This window comes from Saccostrea cucullata, unplaced genomic scaffold, assembly GCF_032062105.1.
Source record: "Saccostrea cucullata isolate Sc308-1 unplaced genomic scaffold, CSIRO_AGI_Scuc_v1 ctg3797, whole genome shotgun sequence".
In the NCBI taxonomy this organism is placed as follows: Eukaryota; Metazoa; Mollusca; class Bivalvia; order Ostreida; family Ostreidae; genus Saccostrea; species Saccostrea cuccullata.
Window position 1 is genome coordinate 32,905 of NW_026932573.1, and position 15,502 is coordinate 48,406.

Genomic DNA, 15,502 nt, shown 5'->3' on the forward strand with positions numbered 1-15,502 from the left:
TAATAAACTTTCTATTTCTTCTAAAATACATTGTTTTTGAGCAACATTTTGTACATTTGTGATTCTTACTCCAGTCTTTGGAGGATGGTTTACGAAAACAAGCTTGAGTCCTTCCTGGACTATTTTTAAAACCCATTCGTCGGATGTAATTTTCATCCACTCCCTGTGGTAAGAAAGGATCCGACAGCCAACTTTGGCTGATCTCTGCAACTCTAGGCGAGTCTTTAGTTGAAATTGTAAGCTTACTTCTGGGGACGAAACCCCAAACGATCTTGGACCGAGGTACGATTTTGGTTTTTGAAAGAAACCTGAGAATTCAACTTTCGCCCTCTTCCCAGCCCAGTCTTTGCATTTCTGTCAGTGGAAAACTTCCCCTTCTTTGCAACAGCTGGTTGCTGTTCTTTCTGCTCTGAAGTATGCTGACTCTTCTCTTTTCCTCTTTCTTGCAGAATTGGAGAACCATCTCTCTGCTTTGAAATCTCAAGTGTTGTGTTTCTTTAGCATCCCGTAAACTTTCTGCACTTGAGTGAAGGATTCAATATTTCCCACAAAAGAGTTTAGGATTCAGAGTAGACTGTACAAGGAGTTTATTTTCAGTTGCCTTGTTTTTAAATGCGAGATCTTCGACGTGAATGGCTCTTCTAAGATACTTGAAGTAACATCAGCCATCGACTTAAAAACTTGCATCAGTGCTTGAAGGGCCTCTGTTTTGTCCTCATCAGATACTACATTATCCACATACGAGGTAATAAGAGAAGCATAAGTCAACTCTCTCAGAAGAAGACGTGACTCTTGATCTATCTTCCACAACTCATTGTTACGTGAATGCAATGTTGGATTAAGAATTTTTATTACCTTTCCTTGCGAAGCTACTGTCCTCAATGTTATCATCAAGTCGTGGCGTTGTGCAATATTTATCAAAATCTGCAGATGTTACTTTGTACTTCTCATCATCTGAAGCTTTATAAGTGCGTATTGTACCCTTACGCTGAAACTCCTCATCAACGTCTGTTAACGTGTTCAAGATGTAACCATCCAGAGGCAATACTTGTGGGATACACGTTTTTGACCCTATCAAGCGTTCTGACATATACAACTTGAAATCTCGATCCTGATTTTCAGAAGTTTTCTCAGAATCTATTTTCAATTCAGAAGTAACCTTCTTAACAAAATTTTTCCAGTCAACTGTACATGAATCATTAAATTCTGTATGCACAGAACCCTGCAACAGAGTTATCAAACTCAGACTGGTTGTCCTCATCATGGACTTAAACAATATCGTCAGTTTGTGAATTGTTCACAACTGGATCGTTGTCACCTGTGTGACTTGTAAGATCTTCATCATCTGACTCTCTTGAGTGTTGATCATCTGAAGGTCGAAATCTATCGAACCTCGTAGACTTACTCTGTGAACCTGTAGCAGACGGTTTTTCAGTCCGTTTCCTTGCGCCATGTACTAATTCTTTAACTCTGGCGTCTATCAAATTTCGCATGAAATTTTCTTGATGCTGCTGCCACTGAGTTTCAAAATTTCCCAGCATGAAAGGGAGTAAATTACTCATTTGTGGTGGGAAAAACCCCTGTGCCAAATTGCCGCCATTTTGTCTCTCGTCCGGGAGAGGTAGCGATTCTGATACAACTACGTTTCCCACAGAGGAAGCTTGTGAATCACAACAAATATTATTCCCCACAGAGAGAATTTCTGTCGCTGGATTTGACACCGTGGCCAATTTCTTACCAGTTTCAGATTTCTTGCGTTCAATCATTTTATTCATTAACGCCCGTTTTTCCTCTGTCCAAGTTATGCAAACTTCACAGGGAAACGCTTCATTGCAGACGCGATGTCTATAGCATTCTGCGTGATCATCTAAAACTGTCATTTCTCTGTTACACTTTTTACATATTTTGTACGAATCATACATCGATAATCGCAGGCTACGAAAAAAAATTAATCACAGAAGAAAACACGCAGTTTTCTTCCAAGATGCCCAAACAAAACTGAAGCGGAAGTGCTAGTGCATTATGGGTATACACATAGTGTATGATACCACAGGGGCGGTCTCAAAAGTTCAGGCAAAATCGTAGGCAGCCCGAGGAAAATGCAAAAAGTTGATGCAGGTAAGTATAGATAGTGATGTAAACTACTGTTCGTTATCTCCATATGTTTCATCTCATTCCAAGGACCGGTCTCCACGTTCCACAGTGGGATTCGAACCAGCGACGGAGGATCGATTCCTTGCTTCGTGACTCTAGAGCAGGCGCTCAAAACCACTGCGCCACGCGGGCGTCCAAAAACTGGAAGAGAAAGTCTTCAGGGACTAAATTTGATGGGAAATCTATTTATTAACAAGAATTTGTTATGATCACCAAGAAATAATGCTTTAACAATACAAAACTCACTGTAACTGGTTTGAAGATTTGATTTTTAGTTTGTGGACTCGTACATTACAGGTTTGTAAAGAAACGGAGTCCAACCCCTTCCCGATTTTTACCCTCATCAATAACTTTTCACTATTTCCTACAGGCTTTGAGGAAACAAAGTTTCAGTCGTATTTCATAACCTATCCCAATTTCATCCGTAATAGCTAACTTTAAGAACTTAAATTGGAAGACTGCGGGGTGGTATTAGGTGTAAAGAAAATTTTTGCCAGTATTTCATGGCTGTAGCTTTTACATTATTGTGAGATAGTAATCCACAAGGCGCAATATTTTTCTTCGGTTTTCGATTTTCTGAATGATCGAACATAGCTAGGTTCAGCGAAGCTAAGACCATCATTAAGATGTAATTCTTGTTGTCCTTTGCAGAGTTGTCTGCTTGAACGTACAGCATCGGTGGAAGACTTGTTCTGACTGATTGATTGTTTGTTTTAACCTAGTTTTAACCTACCTACCTCTAGATTCCTGGATATATTGCCTTTGAAAGCTTAAATATTTGGAAACTCGTCAATGATTGATTGAATGAATGTTGTTTAATGTCCTTCACGAGAATTTTCACTCGTATGGAGACGACACCAATTGCCGGTGGGGAGCTGCAAATTTTTTTGTCCTACACTCGGTACTCAGGGCCATTGAGCAAGGAGGGATCTTTTTCGTGCCAGCTCTTACTGCGACACGGGACCTCAATTTATATGGTCTCATCCGAAGGACAGGTCGGCACGTCCCACAGTGGGGCTCGAACCCGCGACGTAAGGATCAACTTTCTTCTTAGAAGACGATGAAAAACTATGCCACAAAACTCGTCAAGGAAGATGAATTTTATTACAACTACTCGGAACCTCTCCCATGCTAAGCTAGAACATCGAGGATTTTTCATTTCCGATGGAGAAGAGGTGAGCATAATTTTTTTTTCTTTTTTGAAGATCTAGGAAGGTGGTCTACCTTCGTTCCTTTGTTTAATTAAAAGGGACAAGAACTGACCAAGTTGAATAATTAAAATTAAGGGGCTGATAAAATGATCAATGTTAAAAACATTTTCCTTAAACTGATTTGTAATTTCCATATTCGATCTGTAGCGTCTTCGTGATTCTCTTCTAGACGTTTGAATTCCACGATATTAGTTTCCAGCTATAAATGGACTGCAAGCAAGTTTTATTTTGAAAAATGTAGCCTTAAAACAAAGCTCTTTTAGTTTACTATAATCAATCTTTTAGTTGCAAAACACAAGAAAATGCGGGGAAAAAATTGTTTGTCTTTATCTGACAAGGACAAAGACGACGAAATGTTCATTGCCAATTTATGTGTTATCAGCCCCTAATGAAAATCTTAGATTGACAACTCTATAATTTTACATGTACATTATTTAAAGCATTGATTTATCAAAAAAAAAACACGTCTGAAAATTATTTTGACGGCCTTTCATTTACAATTCAAGCCAGAGAGATAAATTGAAAAATCATGCCACCAGTATCCTTTGTGTGAACTCTACTTCTTCCAATAACAAGTCAAGAGTTTTCGAACCTAGTAAAAATATAATAACAATATACAACTTGTAATTTATTAAATATGCATATATTATATATGACATTTATCTGTACTTAAATATTAACTTTAAACGTTAGATACAAAGCTATGGTATTACGCGTACCTTTATAGATATTCATCTGTCATAGCACGAAATTAAAACATTTGAATCCTCGTTGTCACTAGGTACACATGACTGTATAAGCCTGTCTGGCCACAATTGAGATAAGTGATGGCATTTTTCATAATACTTACGAACGACTGACCATGCCAAAGAATCTGGCGTAGATTCTCGTTCATTTTGTACAGGGTTTTCCGTTTTAGGTGGCTGAGAGTGCACCCAGTTTCGGCCAATTATCCTGACTCCCCTCCAGGTGTCCCTCAGCCGACCCAGTATCCCCCTTCTTGGTCTCGGTACAGTCGGAGCTTTAGATGCCCCAGTCTGTCTTGGTCACAGGCCTTTGGATCGCTTAAAAAAATTTGTGTGTAAAAAAAAAAATAAAGGTACTGAACTCTTTCACTGGGTACCCCATTTCGCTAATAAAATATTTTTTATTCTTATGCTCTAAAATTCTACTTTCTATTGAAATCTGTTCATAGATAAACATTCTTCAATTCTATCAAAGCTCATTCCGAAATTCCTTATATTTCTTGAGATATTCTGAAATCAATTTCAAAAATGACCTACTTTCTTTTACTCGACATTAGCTTGGGCCCCTGGTCATTCACATGTAAACAGACGGTGTTTGAAGTGCAGCGAAGAGTTGCATAGTATTTGCAAAATCTTTCAATAATTTAAAGTTGATTTTTTTACTCCAGGTTGTAACGTTAAGTGCGTAATAATTCCTTTCGCGAAAAATTTATTTGGAACCTTCCACATCAACAACTAGACCGCCATGTTGATTATGAATGTAAAAGAAGCTATGGTAGAACGAATTTTTTCCGGAATACATTATATACCTTTCGATTTTCAAAACAATTAGACCGCTATAATGTTGTTTGTGACTTAGTAAGATCATATGATCAAATTAAAGAAAAACATTGTAAAGCTCGAATGCAAGTGAGCAAATATTCATTGAGATTAGAATAATTCCGGGGAAAATTTGGCCCGTCGTTCCCGCTTTACAATTAGTGAAGGCCCAAGCTGATGTCGAGTAAAAATATTAAGGTCAATTTGGGAATTGATTTCAGAATATCTCGAGAAGTATAGGGAAAGACGGGATGAACTTTGGTAGTAATGAAGATTATTTATATTTGAATAGATATGGATAGAAAGTAAAATTGTAAAGCATTTGGTTTAAAAGAATTTTATTGGCGAAAGTATGTACCCTATGAAAAGAGTTCCATACCTTTATTTTTTCAACACCTCAATCTTTTTTCTAAGCGATCTGAAGGCCTGTGGTCTTGGTATATTAAGAGCTTCATGATCAGATGCCCTTGCAGCTGTCTCCGTTGTCGGAGCATATTCGGTCACTCTGTTTCTTCTTCTACGTCTATTAAAGAATTTCGTTAAAGGATTTGAGGCCTCCATTCTTTTTTCGTCGTGAATGGAACTATTGTGATGTCATAATCAAACGTCGTCACAATGGAATCGTATGAGAATGACAGGTTATACGAATACTACAAAGACACCCTGCCTCTGTAGGAGATGTATCACCCTCATTAAAAAATAAATTTTAAACCAACCTTAATATATATATTTTTAAATTTTGTGTTTATTGTATAGTTAACACTACGGTTTGTAATGGTTACAATTTATATGCTCTTTTCCCCACTATTCGCATACTTCCCCAACCTTTTTCAATTAGGAATCTTGGATTCCTCATCGATATTTACAATATAAATTACAGTAACTGTTTTCCAATATTTTTAAAATGTCAATGACAAGTAATATAATACTAGAAAGACACCCTGCATTTGTAAGTATAAAAGGAGATGTAGGACCCTCTTTTAAGAATAAATTTTGAACCAATTTTAATACATTAAAAATTTTGTGTTTGCGGTATCGTTTATAAACACTACATGTATACGGTTTGTAATAGAAAGAATGTATAAGCTTTTTTTCAATTAGGGCCTAAGAATCTTCTTCGGTATTTAAATAAAAACTACAGTAACTGTTTAAACTAATAATTTTTAGCTCACCTGAGCCGAAGGCTCAAGTGAGCTTTTCTGATCAAAATTTGTCCGTTGTCTGTCGTTGTTGTCGTTGTCGATGTCGTCGTAGTCGTTGTAAACTTTTCACATTTTCATCTTCTTCTCAAGAACCACTGGGCCAATTTCAACCAAACTTGCTACAAAGTATCATTGGGTAAAGGGGATTCAAGTTTGTTCAAATGAAGGGCCATGCCTTTTTCCAAGGGGAGATAATTATGAATTAGAGAAAAATTAATGGCATTTTAAAAAAATCTTCTTCTCAAGAACCACTGGGCCAGGAAAAATGAAATTCATATGGAATCATCCTCAGGTAGTGTAGATTCAAATTTGTTCAAATCATGACCCCCGGGGCTAGGGTGGGGCCAAAATGGCCGACCAAAGTTTTACATAGGAATATATAGAAAAAATCTTTAAAAATCTTTTTCTCAAGAACCACTGGGCCAGGAAAGATGAAACTCATATGGAATCATCCTCAGGTAGTGTAGATTCAAGTTTGTTCAAATCATGACCCCTGGGGCTAGGGTGGGGCCAAAATGGCCGACCAAAGTTTAACATAGGAGTATATAGGAAAAATCTTTAAAAATCTTTTTCTCAAGAACCACTGGGCCAGGAAAGATGAAACTCATGTGGAATCATTCTCAGATAGTGTAGATTCAAGTTGTTCAAATCATGACCCCTGGGGCTAGGGTGGGGCCAAAATGTCCGACCAAAGTTTAACATAGGAATATATAGAAAAAATCTTTAAAAATCTTCTTCTCAAGAACCACTGGGCCAGTAAAGATGAAACTCATGTGGAATTATCCTCAGGTAGTGTAGATTCAAGTTTGTTCAAATCATGACCCCTGGGGCTAGGGTGGGGCCAAAATGGCCGACCAAAGTTTTACATAAGAATATATAGGGAAACCTTTTAAAATCTTCTTTTCAAGTACTTCAAAGCCATGATTAGTGATATTTTTCTATTTAAATGGAATCATCCTCAGGTAGTGTAGATTCTATTTTTTTCAAATCAAGACCCCTTGGGGGGTTAAAATTTAACCCCCCCCCCCAGTAAACTTTCAGTTCTGATCTGATATGTGCTTTTTTTTCTAGCCGATGTGCTCAGGTGAGCGCTGTGGCCCCTGGGCCTCTTGTTAAAATGTTCTTTCATTGGTGTTTCGCTGTTACAACGACCCATGAATTTATGACCACCACGAAACATAAAATTTCATATGCATTTCATACTAAGCATTCTCCAACCACGAAATCAAATCCCCACAAACCAATATTTTTACCTCAAATCTCGAAAATTTGACCCCACGAAAATATGTGATTTTACAGTATGTATTCTTTGTGGCAAGGCCTTTCATTGTTACATATTACAACAACTTTGTCCCTTTGACTTTGAATATATTCGTACTTATGAAAAACTTTAACCTTGGCCATAATTTTTGAACGGAAAGGGCTAGTACTTTAATACTTCACATACGTTATCCTTCTGAGAAGACCTTTCATTGGATACCAAGTACTTACCCTTTGACCTTGGAGTTTGACCAACTTATAAAAAACTAAGCTTGGCGGTAACTTTTAAACGACACAAGATGTGTATAGCCTATGACAAAACCTTTCTAAATACACTTATTTTTTACCTCTTGACCTTGAAGTTTGACCTACTTTTCTAAAACTTTAATTTTGTTCATGACGTTTGAATGAGAAGACATATGGTTTTCATACAAAACCTGTGTATTGCTTGTGACAGTACCTTTCCAAATATACTTAAATTTTCGGTCTTGTGACCTTGTCATGTTATGATTTCTGACCACTTGTTTCAAAATCAACTTTGATGGTAACTTTTAAATGACATATAGGGCGTTCATATTTGACACAATATGTCATAAAGAAGCAAATTCAAAGAATTGTGGTCCCCCGCTTTCGGTGCCTTTCTTGGTGAGATGTCATTTTTTATGAGACAATGTGTCAGATATGAACGCCCTATGATATATCATTCAGAAATTATCACCGAGGTTGATTTTTAAAAAAAAAATAAGGTCGATCGTGAAGGTCAAGGGGTCAGAAATCATGGCATGCTCGAAAATATCTTGTCACAGGTAATACACATGTAAAATATTAAATCCCTATCTCTTCTCGATGAAAAGTTTTAAGAAACAAAATGTGTTTGTGAAACGCTGATGACCCCCCGTATGGTAACATAAGGACGATTAAAATTTTCTAAAATTCAGTTGAATAAATTGGTACCGAAAGTTGGGTCTTCTGACAAGAAAAAGATTGTGAAATATAAAAGCCCTACTACCACCTGTTTAAAAGTTATAGATAAGTTTTTGAAAGGCAGGCCAAACTCCAAGGTCAAAGTTATTGGTTTCTAAACAAAAGTCTTCTAACAAGTATAACATATGTGAAGTATGAAAGCCCTGGCCCTAACGTTCAAAAGTTATGGCCAAGGTTAAGGTTTTTAAAAAGTATTTCAAAAGTCAAGGTCAAAGTTCTTGATATGCAATGAAAGGGCTTGTCACAATGATTAAGTATTTGAAGTATAAAAGCCCTAGCCCTTCAAAAGTTATGGTCAAGGTATGTTTTTTAACGATAGGTTAAACTCCAAGGTGAAGGTCAAAGGGTCAAAGTTCTTGGTATCCTGTGAAAGGTCTTCTCACAAGGATAAAATATAATTATGTGAAATATGAAAGCCCTAGTCCTTACCGTTCAGTAGTTATGACCAAGTTTCAAGTTTTTAGGTCACCTGAGTAAACTCAGGTGACCTATTGCTATCTGTTTTCGTGCGTCGTCCATCGTGTGTTAACATTTGAACATTTTCAGCTTCTTCTCTGCAACCACTGAACCAATTTCAACCAAATTTGGCACAAAGCATCTATGGGTAAAGGGGAACAAAAATTTTGAATTTCATGATCCCTGCCCCCCTGGGGCCTGAGGGGTGGGGCCAAAACCACTAAAATTAATGCAATCTTTAAAAATCTTCTTCTTTACTCCTGGACATCAAGCAGTCAAACTGTTTGAATGATTGTAATCAGCAATGAGTCTTCTACCAAAATTGTGAAATTCATGACCCTGGGGTCAGGGGTTCTAGTGCTAGGGCGGGGCTAAATAAGTAGGTAGTGAAAATGCATTATTTCTTTGAAAATCTTCTTCTCTGCTCCTGGGTATTAAATAAACCAACTAAGTACATAGTTATGATGAGCAAGAGTGCCTCTACCAAAATTGTGAATTTTATGGCCCCAGGGTCAGGGGTTCTGGTGTTAGGGCGGGGCTCTATTGATTATATAGTGAAAATACATGAATTCTTTGAAAATCTTCTTCTCTGCTCCTGCGTATTAAATAAACTAACTAAGTACATAGTTATGATGAGCAAGAGTGCCTCTACCAAAATTGTGAATTTTATGGCCCCAGGGTCAGGGGTTCTTGTTTTAGGGTGGGGTTCTAATTATTATATAGTGAAATGCATGAATTCTTTGAACATCTTATCCTTTGCTCCTGGCTAATATGCTAATGATCTAATTACATGTACATATTTAAGGCCAGGATGTATTTTATTTTCAGTTTTACAAACCCTCCGCTCAAGGTTTTGAATTTTCAGAAAAAAATTAAACAATTTTTTTCTTTCCGATGTCAAATTTGAGTCGGGATCGAGATTTCAAATTTACGAACTCGCACTTCCGGTTGTAAGATGAAACGGCGGGTAAATAAAGCTGAGAAGATAGCTTGGTTTAGTGTAAAATTCATCGATACGAGTGCCATTTAAAACGTTTCACCCGTTCAAAGGACAAATAAAATGCTGACGACTTTGTTGCACAATGACATGCTGGTGAGATAATTATGTATTCGTTTCAAAAGTATCTGTCTAAATTATTTTCCTCCCCCTGGTTTTAAACTGCCGGTGGTAGCTATTGCATATTGCCAGCGACATTGTTTAGGTCTCTGTTATAGCTTACAGTCTAAGCATCATTCTTCAGAAAAGGGTTGCTTATGCATCAGATGTAATGAATAAAACTATGGGAGAAGTTAAGTCCATTTGAGGAAGAAATAAACAATAACCTGAAGAAATAAAAAAAAAATTCAACTATTTAAAGGCAAGAATATACAAATATATACAGGCATGTATTATCATTTGTATCAGCCAAAAAAATTATTTTACACTTAATTGAAAAAATGTTCACCCTAATCCCCAATACTCCCTGTCTGTTTTATGATAGGAATTATAATTTTAGGCATCAAGTAAATTTTAGAACAATGTCTACACATTCACCTAACACATATTAAAAAAATGAAGATATATTGAAAGACTTTTAAAGAATTGATTTTTTAAAATATATTTTGACCAACATCACAAAATTAATATAACTGGCCTAAACTGGCAAATGATGAAATAAGCAATTAGATGTTCTACTTTCCTATTTGTAAGCATTATGTGTCCAGTGGTAAGGAACCTATTAGAATAGCATAAAAAAAGAATGTGCAAATGTTAACAATTGATTTATCAAAATTTTTTTAGCTCTACTGGTCAGAGACCAGAAGAGCTTATGCGATAGTAATGCGTCCGGCGTCCGTCCGTCTGTCTGTCTGTCTGTCCGTCTGTCTGTAAACAATTTTTCAAAATGCTACTCCTCCTACAGTTTTGGTCTAATTTCAATATAACTTGGCACACAAGTAGACTACACTAAGATACATAATTCTGTGTATCGGTTTTTGATTTCGATGAACGGTGTTGCCGGGGTTACTAAAAATAGAAATTTCTGTGAAATTCTTTCAAAATGCTACTCCTCCTACAGTTTTGGTCTGATTTCAGTATTACTTGGCAAACAAGTAGAATACACTAAGATACATAATTCTGTGTATCGGTTTTTGATTTTGATGAACGGTGTTGCCGTGGTTACTAAGAATAGAAATTTCTGTGAAATTCTTTCAAAATGCTACTCCTCCTACAGTTTTGCTTTGATTTCATTATAACTTGGCACACAAGTAGACTACACTAAGATACATAATTCTATTTATCGGTTTCTGATTTCGATGAACGGTGTTACCGTGGTTACTAAAAATAGAAATGTCTGTGAAATTCTTTCAAAATGCTACTCCTCCTACAGTTTTGGTCTGATTTCAGTATAACTTGGCACACAAGTAGACTACACTAAGAACATAAAGAGACTTTATCAATGATCATTATTCTATTTAGTTTCAAATCCCAGCTGCTTAAGTACTTTTCTCTTCCTTTGCTATAAGTTCAAACCAGTAGAGCTTCAGTCTCGACAGAGACTTCTGGTTTAGTTCCTTGTCCTTCGGGACTTTTTTATTCTCATGTTCATAACTAAACCTAAACATAAAAAAAAAATGCTGGCCTTATAATGAAGAAAGGGACCTCTTTCAAAATAGATAATTTCAGGGCCGCTGGGTCAGTGGTACCAGGGGGGTACTTTGACTAAAAATAAATTAATGCTTTGAAATCTGCCCTTTGATAAGCAGTGGTGCCTCTTTCAAAATTTGTGAATTTCATGGCTTTTGGATTAAAACACGAACCAAATACAATCGCTGGAAAGTTGTTACATGATACTCAGGTGACCTATAAGGCCCGTGGGCCTCTTGTTTAAATAAGTTTGGAAATCCCCAAGGTCAAAAGGTCAAAGTTGCTGGTACCAATGAAAGATCTTGCCACGAAGAATACATATGTCAAATATGAAAGCCCTAGTATCTACCGTTCAATAGTTCTGGCCAAAGTAAAACTTTTAGAATTTTTGTTAAAAGTTGGTTAAACTCCAAGGTCAAGGTCGAATTTGGTAGAAGCTAAAGAAAGGTCTTGTCACAAGGATTACACATGTGAAATATGAAAGTCTAAGCTCTACTAAATCAAAAGTTATGGGCAAGGTTAAAATTTTTGTGACGGACGGACAGACGAATGAGATTTAATGTCCACTCGCTTTCGCGAAAGCGGGGGACAAAAACATAATTATATAAACTTGTATACAACATTGTCTAGTCATACCATTTCAAATTTTGCAATAAAAATCAGTTTAATTTAAAAATTCTAAAATTATATTAACATTAAAAAATTGCATTCATCGTTTGCACATTTGAAAAAGTATACTTTAAGTAGGAGCAAAAAATCGGTACATTCCAAAAGAATGTAACTGATAGTTAACGGATAGTCGCATGATATACACTCCGGTTTCAATTCCAGACTAAGTAACCATAGATGTGTAATTTTTGAATGACCATTACGTATTCTGGATATAATCACTTCATCTTGACGTTTCAAGCCGAATCAATTGTTGATTTTGTTGTCTATAGCATAAAGTTTACTTGAATCACAAAATTCCCAAGAAATTTGCAATACGAGTGAATTTACTGAAGTTTAACAAAATATTTCATATTAGTGTATGGTATTTAGAAAAGAGTAACGTCATACTGAGGTGCTATTTTCGCATGATGCTTTGGTGTTTCCAGGTATGCCAATGTGACTCAGAATCCAGCAAAAATCTACTACTTTACCCTGGTGTGATAATATTGAATTAACAGATCTAAAATGTATGGTTGTTCAGTGTTCATAGAATCAGTGTAAAGTATCTTTCCTAGCTATCATTGTAAATTCATTTTTCTACGTCATTCTTGATCGAGATTAAAGAAATGTTTAAAAGGATAATACTAGCCACAATTCCTGCAATCTCTTCGTGAATTTCATGACATTAGTTTCCAGCTGTCAGGAATAGACTCCAAACAGGTTTACTTTGCAAAAGTAATTTTTATAAAATTAAAGCTCTTCAAGACCTTCGACATCTTGAACATTTAGTGTAAAAAAAAACAAACAAGAAAATGCGTATAAAATTCCATCATGTTTTTCTTCTATCAAGGACAAACAAAAATGGACTAAATCTTTCTTGCCGATTGATATGTACTCAGCTCCTAATGGAAATCATTGATTGACAAGGCTATAATTTACATGTACATTTCTCCAAAGTACAATTTGTCAAAATTAAAACACGTTGGAAAATTAATTTGATGACATTTTATTTACACGTATACATGTACTATTCAAGCCAAAGAGAGGTCGACATAAGAATACGTTGGAAAATCATGGCCACAAGTAAGTAACCTTTGTGTGAACTCTACTTCTTGCAAGAACCGGTAGAAAAAGTGATATATTTTATGACGGGGGTATATACTTTTCGTTGTGTCCGTCCGTCTGTCTGTTTGTCCGCAAAAACCTGGGGCTCGTAACATAAAGCTTGCCAAGTTTTTGACTTAAGTAGGGTCATAAGTACGGTTTAGGCACAATCTTAGGATCTTTCTAAGTACTACTTAAGTATGTCCTAAACCGTAACATAAAGTGAACTGAGCTAGGTCCTAGCTAAGTCGGACTTATGTTAAAAATATTTCATAAGAATCAACCTATAACTTTTGATTTTATATAGATACATTGCTGAATGTGATTCATTTATGGTTTTAATTAATGACATACTAGTATTGAAGTTGACGTCCTTACCTATCGGTTTAAGTTATGTTAGATTAGATTTCTTATTAAAATTATAATTATGTTATAAAGTATTCGGAATGTTAGAAAACAAATACCGCACGGTCAGAAAGTGGCGATTTATGGTTCATTGTAAATGTTCACGACAAATGTTAATCATCTGAGATGTTTTCAGTTTACCTTTTGTATATCTTTTTGTTTTGATAAATGTTCACTTACCCTGTTATTATCGCAGACAAGAAAAGATATTCACTCGAAATTGAAACTCTAAAAAGTTCAATAAATTTTGAATCCCCGCTATGTATAAGGCCATGCAGGTCAGAAGCAAAAAAAGCAGAAGTTTTGTGATATATTCATTTGCAATATAATCAAGGATACAAAAAAAATCGGAATATGTCTCCACTTATCAGCAACTCTCTCTCTCTCTAGAAATGTAGTTATCCGTCTAAATCCGCACTGGTCGCGTTCTACATTTATTCTATACTTTAAACAGATACTTTTTATCACTGTTATAGTTATCATTCCCTGTCTTTTCTGTTTTTAACAAATTATTTCAACTCGTATTTTCAAATTGAATATACAGATCCATGATTAATTCCTGTTTCCAATTTTATAACTACCGGTATTACCGAGTTCCCACTTATTTCAGACGTATCCCTAAAATTAAATTTTGTGTTTACTTGTATGCTGTGTTTTGAGTGAAATTGGAATCAGTGATCAGCCCCCCCCCCCCCCCCCCCCACGAAAAAATAAATTCTTAAATCAGCGTCAAATAGAGATAATTATTTTCTTTAATGAATAATATGGATAGAGGAAACTTTTAACATCGAAAGTCAACATTAAATAACTCTAAATATATGTACAAGAAAGTTAAGATATACTTAAGTCACCTCTACCGGCCGCCTAAGTTTTGCTAAGATTGCCATATCTAAGTACGCTTCTAGTTACGGTCTTAAGTTTTAGACTGTACTTAAGTCCTACTTAAGCACGGTCTTAGACTTAAGTAGCCTTTATGTTACGACCCCCTGGCCCATATCTTTTGCTTTAGTGGAGCTATAACTTTCATATTTCACAGGTGTATTCCTTGTGACAAGACCTTTCTTTGGGTACCACCAAATTTGACCCACTTTTCCACAAAAATTCCTGACTTTTACTGTAACCATAACTTTTTGAACAGTTAATACTAGGACTAACAACTCTGACCTTTAGACCTTGATCTTGGAGATTTCCGTTCTTAAGAAAAAAACTTTAATCTTGGCCATAACTTTTGAATGATAACCTTGGCCATAATTTAGAATGATAAGGGCTTGGGGTTTCATACTTCACATATGTTATCCTTGTGACAACCCTTTTCATTGGATACCAAGAACTTTGACCTTGGATTTGATCGACTTTTAAAAAACGTTAATCTTGACCATAACTTTTAAACGGTTAGAGCTAGGGATTTCTAGAAACAAACAACTTTGACCTTGACCCTGGAGTTTGACCTACCTTTCAAAAACTTATCCTTAACTTTTGAACAGGTGGTACTAGGGTTTTCATATTTCACATTCGTATTTCTTGTGAGAAAACCCTGCTTTGGTACTAATACATTTAATTTGCATTTAAGAAAAGTTTAATCTTTGCTATCTTGCTATACGCCTACGGCGGCATCAGCGTTTCACAAACACATCTTGTTTCCTTAGTGACAGGTTCTGCACTTTTAATAGAGTCCCGTTTTATTCAAATGGCAGATGATGGTCCAGACGAGGCGAATATCATTTTTACTATTTAGAGTTAAAGGCAGGTGGTTTTCCTTCGTTACTTTGTAATTAATTACATGTACATTAAAGCTTTTCTCAAAACATTAAACTTTCTACATTTTCTAGCCATGCTTATGAAATTCACGTATTTCTTTTTCTACAAAGTTGATTATGAGTCGAT

At 35.9% G+C, this 15,502-nt stretch overlaps 1 pseudogene; it reads right to left on the bottom strand.

Moving 5' to 3' along the window:
* Window positions 1–242: 242 nt before the first annotated feature.
* On the bottom strand, window positions 243–1,983 carry LOC134235421 (uncharacterized; annotated as a pseudogene).
* Window positions 1,984–15,502: the final 13,519 nt, after the last annotated feature.